The sequence below is a fragment of the Anopheles nili genome, unplaced genomic scaffold (genome assembly GCF_943737925.1).
Source record: "Anopheles nili unplaced genomic scaffold, idAnoNiliSN_F5_01 scaffold_5, whole genome shotgun sequence".
NCBI lineage: Eukaryota > Metazoa > Arthropoda > Insecta > Diptera > Culicidae > Anopheles > Anopheles nili.
In genome coordinates, this window is record NW_026525527.1 from 537101 (window position 1) to 549149 (window position 12049).

General features: G+C 43.5%; 1 pseudogene; it reads right to left on the minus strand.

The window, feature by feature from the left end:
- Positions 1–7810: 7810 nt before the first annotated feature.
- LOC128730010 (putative epidermal cell surface receptor) lies at positions 7811–10914 on the minus strand (annotated as a pseudogene).
- Positions 10915–12049: the final 1135 nt, after the last annotated feature.

The window sequence follows — 12049 nt, forward strand, 5'->3', positions numbered from 1 at the left end:
TGGATATCGCAACATCGTTCCTAATTCAAAGCCAGATTGCGAGGCTTTTATAACTGAAATCATGGGATCATTTAGAAGCCCACAAGCAAAAGTGTTAGATTTAAAACCAACATGTAGATCAATCGATTTGATCGGATTGTTGAATGATCTTGGATTTGAAAACCAAATTTTGAAAGGGTCGTTTATGTGTCTGATACTCCATAGGGTTTTGGTGTTATTTTCATCAGAAACTAAATCCGTGACCCATTTCTCAAACATTTGCTAATGATGAAAATCACTTTTATATGGTCATAAGGACGTTTGATAGATATGGCAACACCGTTCCCAATCCAATACCAGATAGCGAAGCTGCTATAAGTTAATACATGGGGTCATTTGGAAGCCCACAAACAAAAGTAAAAGGTTAAACCGTTTTTGAAACATTTGCTAAGGATTAAAATCACATTTATATCGGCACAAGGGCTTTCAATCGATATCGCAACATCGTTCCTAATTCAAAGCCAAATAGCGAGGCTTTTATTACTGAAATCATGGGATCATTTAGAAGCCAACAAACAAAAGTATTAGATTTAAAACCAACATGTAGATCAATCGATTTGATCGGATTGTTGAATGATCTTGGATTTAAAATCCAGTCTGCATGAAAATCTAATGCCATTAGCAACGTAGAACATTTTCATTCAATCTAAATTGAATTGTTCAAGACAGCAGAATTCAAATGTCATATCATTTCACTATCAGATCAATTAACTGTGATGATCGATAAATTCAGTAAGACATTTTATGAAATCTACGCACACTTACAAACTTAAACAGTGTGGTGTTGATTTCATCATAAACTAAATCCGTGAACCATTTCTCAAACATTAGCTAATGATGAAAATTACATTTATATCGTCATAAGGACTTTTGATGGATATGGAAACACCGTTCCCAATCCAAAACCAGATAGCGAAGCTGCTATAAATTAATACATGGGGTCATTTGGAAGCCCACAAACAAAAGTAAAAGATAAAACCGTTTTTGAAACATTTGCTAAGCATAGAAATCACATTTATATCGTCACAAGGACTTTTAATGGATATCGCAACACGTTCCTAATTCAAAGCCAGATAGCGAGGCTTTTATTACTGAAATCATGGGATCATTTAGAAGCCCACAAACAAAGGTTTTATATTTAAAACCAACATGTAGATCAATCGATTTGATCGGATTGATGAATGATCTTGGATTTAAAATCCAGTCTGGTTGAAAATCTAATGCAGCTAGCAACGTAGAACATTTTCATTCAATCTAAATTGAAATGTTCAAGACAGCAGAATTCAAATGTCATATCATTTCACCATCAGATCAATTAACTGTAATGATCGATAAATTCAGTAAGACATTTTATGAAATCGACGCACACAAACAAACTTAAACAGTTTGGTGTTACTTTCATCAGAAACTCAATCCGTGAACCATTTCTCAATCATTTGCTAATGATAAAAATCACATTTTTATCGTCATAAGGTCTCTTGATGGATATGGCAACAACGTTTCCAATCCAAAACCAGATAGCGGAGCTGCTATATCTCAATACATGGGGTCATTTAGAAGCCCAAAACAAAAGTAAAAGGTTAAACCATTTCTGAAGCATTTGCCATTCATTTAGAAGCCCACAAACAAAAGTAAAAGGTTAAACCTTTTCTGAAACACTTACTAAGGATAAAAATCACATTAAAAACGTCACAAGGACTTTTAATGGATATCGCAACATCGTTCCTAATTCAAAGCCAGATAGCGAGGCTTTTATTACTGAAATCATGGGATCATTTAGAATCCCACATACAAAAGTATAACATTTAAAACCAACATGTAGATCAATCGATTTGATCGCATTGTTGAATGATCTTGGATTTAAAATCCAGTCTGCATGAAAATCTAATGCAACTAGCAACGTAGAACATTTTCATTCAATCTAAATTGAAATGTTCAAGACAGCAGAACTCAAATGTCAAATCATTTCACCATCAGATCAAGTAACTATAATGATCGATAAATTCAGTTAGACAGTTTATAAAACCGACGCACACAAACAAACTTAAACAGTTTGGTGTTAATTTTATCAGAAACTAAATCCGTGAACCATTTCTCAAACATTTGCTAATCATGAAAATCACATTTATATCGTCATAAGGACTTTTGATGGATATGGAACCACCGTTCCCAATCCAAAACCAGATAGCGAAGCTGCTATAAGTTAATACATGGGGTCATTTGGAAGCCCACCAACAAAAGTAAAAGGTTAAGCCGTTTCTGAAGCATTTGCCATTCAGTTAGAAGCCCACAAACAAAAGTAAAAGGTAAAACCGTTTTTGAAACATTTGCTAAGGATTAAAAGCACATTTATATCGTCACAAGGACTTTTAATGGATATCGCAACATCGTTCCTTATTCAAAGCCAGATAGCGAGGCTTTTGTTACTGAAACCATGGGATCATTTAGAAGCCAACAAACAAAAGTATTAGATTTAAAACCAACATGTAGATCAATCGATTTGATCGGATTGTTGAATGTTCTTGGATTTAAAATCCAGTCTGCATGAAAATCTAATGCAACTAGCAACGTAGAACATTTTCATTCAATCTTAATTGAAATGTTCAAGACAGCAGAACTCAAATGCCATATCATTTCACCATCAGATCAATTAACTATAATGATCGATAAATTCAGTTAGACAGTTTATAAAACCGACGCACACAAACAAACTTAAACAGTTTGGTGTTAATTTTATCAGAAACTAAATCCGTGAACCATTTCTCAAACATTTGCTTATGATGAAAATCACATTTATATCGTCATAAGGACTTTTGATGGATATGGAACCACCGTTCCCAATCCAAAACCAGATAGCGAAGCTGCTATAAGTTAATACATGGGGTCATTTGGAAGCCCACCAACAAAAGTAAAAGGTTAAGCCGTTTCTGAAGCATTTGCCATTCAGTTAGAAGCCCACAAACAAAAGTAAAAGGTAAAACCGTTTTTGAAACATTTGCTAAGGATTAAAAGCACATTTATATCGTCACAAGGACTTTTAATGGATATCGCAACATCGTTCTTTATTCAAAGCCAGATAGCGAGGCTTTTATTACTGAAATCATGGGATCATTTAGAAGCCAACAAACAAAAGTATTAGATTTAAAACCAACATGTAGATCAATCGATTTGATCGGATTGTTGAATGTTCTTGGATTTTAAATTAAGTCTGCATGAAAATCTAATGCAACTAGCAACGTAGAACATTTTCATTCAATCTTAATTGAAATGTTCAAGACAGCAGGATTCAAATGTCATATCATTTCACCATCAGATCAATTAACTGTAATGATCGATGAATTCAGTAAGACATTTTATGAAATCGACGCACACAAACAAACTTAAACATTGTCGTGTTAATTTGATCAGAAACTTAATCCGTGAACCATTTCTCAAACATTTGCTACTGATACAAATCACATTTATATCGTCATAAAGACTTTTGATGGATATGGCAACACCGTTCCCAATCCAAAACCAGATAGCGAAGCTGCTATAAGTTAATACATGGGGTCATTTGGAAGCCCACAAACAAAAGTAAAAGGTTAAACCGTTTTTGAAACATTTGCTCAGGATTAAAATCACATTTATATCGTCACAAGGACTTTTAATGGATATCGCAACATCGTTCCTAATTCAAAGCCAGATTGCGAGGCTTTTATTACTGAAATCATGGGATCATTTAGAAGTCCACAAACAAAGGATTTATAGTTAAAACCAACATGTAGATCAATCGATTTGATCGGATTGTTGAATGATCTTGGATTTAAAATCCAGTCTGCATGAAAATCTAATGCAATTTGCAACGTAGAACATTTTCATTCAATCTTAATTGAAATGTTCAAGCAGAATTCAAATGTCATTCAGCTTTCGACTCGGTCAACCACGCTCTACTCCTAGCCAAGATGACTAAATATGGAGTTAACGTTGAGCTGGTGCGGTGGCTCAAGAGCTTTCTGACCGATAGGCACATTCTAGTCAATATTGGTGATGCCTTCTCGTCTCCATTCTCGAACGCATCTGGAGTACCGCAGGGCAGCATACTGGGACCTTTCCTGTTTACGTTATTCATCAATGACATCACGTTATGGATTCCTGGCGCATCGAAGCTGCTGTATGCTGACGACCTGAAAATTTTCTCGCATGTGCAAGGACTCGACGACTGCCAGAGGTTACAACTGTGTCTTGACCGGCTTAATTCGTGGTGTGCGACTAACTGTTTATCAATTAATGTAAACAAGTGTTGTGTTGTGTCTTTCTCAAGGAAAAAGTCTCACGTCTCGTTTAACTACTCACTGTCAGGGTCCTCAATTCCTCGTGCTGTCCAAGTTAGAGATCTCGGTGTTTTACTTGACCAGAAGCTAGTTTTAACAAACCACTTTGACTATATCGTCTCAAAAGCTCTTCGTTCTCTAGGCTTCATATTGAGAGTCTCCAAAGAGCTCTCAAATAACCCATTTACGATCAAAAGCCTATACTGCTCTATAGTGAGACCCATTTTAGAATTTGCTTGTGTTGTTTGGTCTCCCATTCACCAACAACATATCAACAGACTTGAGCTTATTCAAAGACGATTGACGAAATTTATGTTTAACCGATTGACTTGGGCTAATAGGGTCAACAAGGCCAATAATAAAACGAGGTGCCTTCTTTTTGGCTTGGAGTCGCTCGAGCACAGAAGAAAAATGGCCAAATGTTTGTTTGTCTTTAAACTATTGAACGGCAACATCGATGCTCCCGCCATCCTAAATAAGATAAATCTCACGGCGCCTAGCAGGTCGTTGAGACCCAGACAGTTGCTGGCGGTTGACTTCCGGCGTAGAGAGTACGGCACCTTTGACCCGTTGGTTCAAATGACTAGGGAATTTAACGAGATGTACCATGTGATCGATTTTAACCACTCAATGTTCAGTGTTAAAATGCGTCTACGTGCTCTTTACGGCTTGTGATTTATGTGATTTATGTGCTAAGCTATTTATTTGCGTCTGTACACTTTGCGTCATGTCTGATATGCGTTTTATTGTTAAGCTTTGTTTGTTTGATTGATTGAGTGATAGTTCTGTCTTGTAGGCCACTCGAGCCAGAAGATTTATAATAATAAATAAATAAATAAATAAATATCATTTCACCATCAGATCAATTGACTGTAATGATCGATAAATTCAGTAAGACATTTTATGAAATCGACGCACACAAACAAACTTAAACAGTGTCGTGTTAATTTGATCAGAAACTAAATCCGTGAACCATTTCTCAAACATTTGCTACTGATTAAAATCACATTTATATCGTCATAAGGACTTTTGATGGATATGGCAACACCGTTCCCAATCCAAAACCAGATAGCGAAGCTGCTATAAGTTAATACATGGGGTCATTGGGAAGCCCACCAACAAAAGTAAAAGGTAAAACCGTTTTTGAAACATTTGCTAAGGATTAAAATCACATTTATATCGTCACAAGGACTTTTAATCCAAAACCAGATAGCGAAGCTGCTATAAGTTAATACATGGGGTCATTTGGAAGCCCACAAACAAAAGTAAAAGGTTAAACCGTTTTTGAAACATTTGCTAAGGAATAAAATCACATTTATATCGGCACAAGGGCTTTCAATCGATATCGCAACATCGTTCCTAATTCAAAGCCAGATTGCGAGGCTTTTATTACTGAAATCATGGGATCAATAAGAAGCCCACAAACAAAGGTTTTATATTTAAAACCAACATGTAGATCAATCGATTTGATCGGATTGTTGAATGATCTTGGATTTAAAATCCAGTCTGCATGCATCCAGTCCAGTCCAGTAATGATCGATAAATTCAGTAAGACATTTTATGAAATCGACTCACACAAACAAACTTAAACAGTTTGGTGTTAATTTGATCAGGAAATAAATCCGTGAACAATTTCACAAACATTTGCTAATGATAAAAATCACATTAATATCGTCATAAGGACGTTTGATGGATATGGCAACACCGTTCCCAATGCAAAACCAGATAACGAAGCTGCTATAAGTTAATACATGGGGTCATTTGGAAGCTTACAAACAAAAGTAAAAGGTAAAACCGTTTTTGAAACATTTGCTAAGGATTAAAAGCACATTTATATCGTCACAAGGACTTTTAATGGATATCGCAACATCGTTCCTAATTCAAAGCCAGATAGCGAGGCTTTTATTACTGAAATCATGGGATCATTTAGAAGCCCACAAACAAAGGTTTTATATTTAAAACCAACATGTAGATCAATCGATTTGATCGGATTGTTGAATGATCTTGGATTAAAAATACAGTCTGCATGAAAATCTAATGCAACTAGCAACGTAGAACATTTTCATTCAATCTTAATTGAAATGTTCAAGACAGCAGGATTCAAATGTCATATCATTTCACCATCAGATCAATTAACTGTAAAGATCGATGAATTCAGTAAGACATTTTACGAAATCGACGCACACAAACAAACTTAAACAGTTTGGTGTTACTTTCATCAGAAACTCAATCCGTGAACCATTTCTCAAACATTTGCTAATGATAAAAATCACATTTTTATCGTCATAAGGTCTCTTGATGGATATGGCAACAACGTTTCCAATCCAAAACCAGATAGTGGTGCTGCTATATCTCAATACATGGGGTCATTTAGAAGCCCACAAACAAAAGTAAAAGGTTGAACCATTTCTGAAACACTTACTAAGGATAAAAACCACATTAAAAACGTCACAAGGACTTTTAATGGATATCGCAACATCGTTCCTAATTCAAAGCCAGTTAGCGAGGCTTTTATTACTGAAATCATGGGATCATTTAGAAGCCACATACAAAAGTATAACATTTAAAACCAACATGTAGATCAATCGATTTGATCGGATTGTTGAATGATCTTGGATTTAAAATCCAGTCTGCATGAAAATCTAATGCAACTAGCAACGTAGAACATTTTCATTCAATCTTAATTGAAATGTTCAAGACAGCAGAACTCAAATGTCATATCATTTCACCATCAGATCAGTTAACTGTAATGATCGATAAATTCAGTAAGACATTTTATGAAATCGACGCACACGTACAATCTTAAACAGTGTGGTTTTGATTTCATCAGAAACTAAATCCGTGAACCATTTCTCAAACATTTGCTAATGATGAAAATCACATTTATATCGTCATAAGGACTTTTGATGAATATGGAACCACCTTTCCCAATCCAAAACCAGATAGCGAAGCTGCTATAAGTCGCAACATCGACGCATGACGCAACATCGTTCCAATGATAATGATGTTGCGTCATGACGTGTTCTTTTAACTGATTCCACTAACACTTTATTCAAGTTAATTCGGTTGGGTCGTTCTTTAAACGCGCGCGGTGCGATGGTGCGATGGTGCGATGGTGTTAAAAAAATTCACGTCCTCTCTCTGGCGTTTTTCCGTTGAAATTGGTTCAAATCCAATGGCCTCCTCGCGATGGCCGTTTTTTACCGCGTCATCTCTGCGATGTTTCCCTGTCCCTTCGGTAACGGCACTCTTATCCTGTCTCCTACCTGTCAGTGCCGTTACGTCAGGTAAACAAACAAACACGCGCCGAATTGTCTGTAACATTCTCCCACCCGGTACTTTGCTCGGATGGGCAATTTACCCTGTTTCAAGTGCGCAATCTGTTCGATAAACAATTCGGCAGCACTCCCTATCGCCTTATCAGTCCGTCTACTTTGGTAAGCTTGGTTGTACCGTGCCTATCCTCGGTCTACTTCCGTACTTCCAACACCGCTATTTTTGTTGCAGGTCGTTCCATCAATCCGCTAGCGGTCTGCACAGTTGCTCGCCTTACCTGTCCGTCGGCGGCTCTGACGACAGCCACTACTCTTCCCTTAGTGAGCGGTCCTGTCGTGGTCTTTTTCCCGTTTCTTCTGTGCATACAATTATTCGAAAACCGAATAACGTATCCAACAGATCTGAGCAGCCTGTTCCAATTAGAGAATCGGTCGATCTGAATAAGTGATTTAGTGCTGGAATGATGCAGGAGGTTGCGGCGTAGTTCTTCCGTCGTATCATGCGGTAGCGTCGATGAAGTTGGCCATTCCTTTTCCGTCTGCCATAGAAAGCTCGGTCCTTTGATGTACTTGTCCTCAGGGTAGGGCACACCCAACCAGCTCACCTCGACGCTGGTGGCTTTGATCTTGCTGGCGTTCACCACCATCTCGAATCCGTACACGTCGATCCGCTCGGCGGTGGTGATCGGTAGCATGTCACCAGCCCGCACCTCTTCACCGTGACCCGGAAACGGTATGAAGAAAATGCCCACCTCGTAACGCGTTTGTGGCTGCAAACCCTCCACGGTGTATTCACTCAACGCCCGGTGGATGAGTGGGGTCGCATGGTACACGACACTGTCGATCTCACGGTACCGTAGCTGTATACCGTCCACGTAATCGAGCTCCTCATCATCCAGCTTGCGCCATGCGATCTTCGCCCAAGTCGCGTTCACCTCGGCAGCTCGCAGCTCCGGATCCTGGATGATCTCCTTGAGAAAGTTCGTTGGGTGGCTCATGTGCGGGAAGTGTCCGGAACCGATCGCGGGTGGTGGCGTGATCACGCGATCCGAGGGCGTACGGACGGTGTAGATCTGACTAGACGGTTGCGAGTTGACGTCTCGCAGGATAAGCGTGATCTTCACGCGATACTCCGTGTTGGCGTTCAGTCCTGGCAGCTCGAACTCGAGCTGTGGTGTCGCGATCAGATCGTCCGGTGGTGCGAACACCTGCGATTGCCATGTGGCGGTGTCGTTGTTGCGAGTGCGCGTGTATCGCAGCTCAACGCGACCATGCAGTCCCACGTACACCTGCGGCACGAGGAAAATGACACGCACAGTGTTCGCATCGATCGCGTCCAGGGCGAGCACTTTCAGGTCGACTTGCAGTCCGGAGAACGCTAGCCCACCAGCGGGTGTGCCGGCACCGTACTGGTTGTAGTTGATGCCGTTGCCCGTCGATGGTTGCGATCCAACCGGCCCAAAAGGCGGCCCATTCGGGAGGCTCTGGCCATGCAACAATGGAGGTCCTTGCGGTGGCAGATTCGGATCCTGCCCGTGGATGTGCTGCAGCAGCTGCTCGATGCGGATGTTGGGCGGTAAACTACCCGGTCCGTTTGGTCCCAGCACGTTCAACAGCTGCTTATCGAGCGCACTCGCCTGATGCTGGCCAGGATGTAGTCCCGGCTGACCGGGTGCCGTCGGAACGGGTTGTCCGGCCGGTTGGACGCCTGCCGAAGCCGGGTGCAGATACGGGTGAAAATCAGCACCGTAGTGGGGCTTGATTTCCGGCCCATAGTACCCGGGCGGACCGGGACGTTGCACACCGAGCGTGGCCGGTTTCATCGCGTCCTCGTAGCTGCCGTAATCGTACTTGCCATCGTCCAGCTCGGGCTCCTCAGGTTGGGCGCCACCGAAGATGTTGTTGAAGTGATCCTTCTTACCGGCGTCCTCCTTGGTGTACTTTTTGTGGGGTTTGTCCTGCGGTACCTTCGGTGGTTTTCCGTCCACCGTCGGGTAGAAGGGCGTCGGTTCCTTCCCGGGCGCGTCCGGTGGGGGTTTCGCGTCCGTGCGAGGCGGTTTCGTTGGCAGGAATTGCCCGATCGTGCCCGGCATAAGCAGCGGCTTCAACACGTCGCTGCCGCTGGCCAGACCGTTATCGGTGTTGACACTGCAAGTCTAGTGCTGGCAGCATTCTTCACCCGGAATCGGCATCAACCGGGCGTTCCGTGGGCTACACGGTAGATGAGAAGGTGGCGTCGCTGGCACGGCAGGACACGCCGGTCGACATTCGACGATGCCGGTATCACAGTAACAGTGCTGCTCGCAACCCGTCAAATTGCTCGGTATATCCGACCAGTTATCGAAGAACTGACCCTTATACTCGCACGTCCCATTGTCGATGCAACGCATCCGCTCCGGGCAACAGCGGGGTGCGATCGCACGGAATGTGGCCGGATCCGGACCCCACTTGAGGCAGTGCGGATCCAGCACGTCCAACCCAAACTCAGACGGGCACTCGATCTTGGCACAGTGCACACCAGCCTCCGTACACAGACACAGCGCGTTGCACTCGTCGTGGAACTGATCATTCAGCTGGTACGTGCAGCCTTTGAACTCACATCCGGTGGACCGGTGGTCAGCTTCCGGTCCGGGTGTTTTTCCATCCCGTTCCGGCACCACCGTCGTCGAAGGTGACGATGAAGAAGAAGCCGGTGCCATCATCATCATCACACCGCTGCTCTGCTCGTGGTCGTCCAGCGTGACATCGCAGAACTCGCGCTTACAGCAAGGATCGTGTGGGTCAGGCAGGACGACGCACTGTTCTGGGCGGGTCGAGTTAAGTGGAGCACAGCGTGGAGCACACTCCATCTCACCATCGCTGTTGCAGGTACAGATCTGCTCGCAACCGATCTCCATCCGTTCGTTGATGTCGTACGAGCGGTTCTTGTAGATGCAGCTCGTCACGATCGCCTTGGCGGTGGTCGGTTCCTCCGAGACGGGCGTCGGTTCGACACGTCCATCGGTGAACCGCTCTGAAGGGCAGATTAGCGTGGCACAGCACTCGTCCGTTTTGGAGGGATTCTCGTAGCAACCGGCTGCCAGAGCCGTTTTGCCGCGTTTCACGAATGGCCGGCCGCAACGGGCCTCGCAGCGCCATTTGCCGTCCTCCTCGCAGTGGCACCGTTCGTCGCAACCCTTGTCCACGGTGGCGTTGGTACGTGATGGCGGGTGAGTCCTTCTCTGGTGATCCGTTGCTTCGAAGGATTGGATCAAGCGGTTTCGCTCCCGAAGATGCTCGATCTCCATGTCTTCCAGGGCACGCCGAAGATCACGTTCACCCTGGGAGGGTACGGTTGTCCTTCTCCCAGTGGTACCACGCCGTTCTGCTTCGCTGTGCTGAGCCGATGACGGGCCGACTTGCGCGTCGTAGCGCAAAGAGTCGGTAAACGCAAAGGCCGGTGGCGGCGACGCGTTAACAGCTTCACGCTCTGTATCGGTATTGTATGGCGTCCTTAGCGTCGATCTTCCTGACGGGCCGGCTTGCACGTCGTAACGAAGGAAATCTGGAAACGCAATGGCCGGTCGCGACGATGCGCTCCCAGGTTCACGGTCGGTGCCGCCGACGTAAGGCGTCCCAAGCGTCGATCTCCGCGGCAGGGTGGCGGCCGAAGGAAATGTCACTTCTTCGACGGTTCCTGTGCGGATGCACGGGGATATCGCGCCTACACGTTGCTCGTTCAGCGACACTCCGAGCCCTCTCGACACGCTTGGGCTCAACTGAGCGATCTGCGCGGTCAGCCTGACGAAGCTTTCGTTCGCTTCCCTGGCTTGCTGTACCAACTCCTGTATCGAAACAGTGTCTTCCACTAGCTGAACTGCGGAAAGTTGTCGCACTGTGGAATTCGCGGTGGGGTTTGGTACATCGTTTTCGCGATTCATTCTCAGTCTGGTGTTCACCGATTCACAAGTAGAAAGCGAGTGAATTTTTTTAAAATGTTGGAGTTCGGCTCCAACTTAAAGTTCGTAATAATAAATTCTACTGACGTGTTCTTTTAACTGATTCCACTAACACTTTATTCAAGTTAATTCGGTTGGGTCGTTCTTTAAACGCGATGGTGCGATGGTGCGATGGTGCGATGGTGCGATGGTGTTAAAAAAATTCACGTCCTCTCTCTGGCGTTTTTCCGTTGAAATTGGTTCAAATCCAATGGCCTCCTCGCGATGGCCGTTTTTTACCGCGTCATCTCTGCGATGTTTCCCTGTCCCTTCGGTAACGGCACTCTTATCCTGTCTCCTACCTGTCAGTGCCGTTACGTCAGGTAAACAAACAAACACGCGCCGAATTGTCTGTAACACTTACTAAGGATAGAAATCACATTTATATCATCACAAGGACTTTTAATGGATATCGCAACATCGTTCCTAATTCAAAGCCAGATTG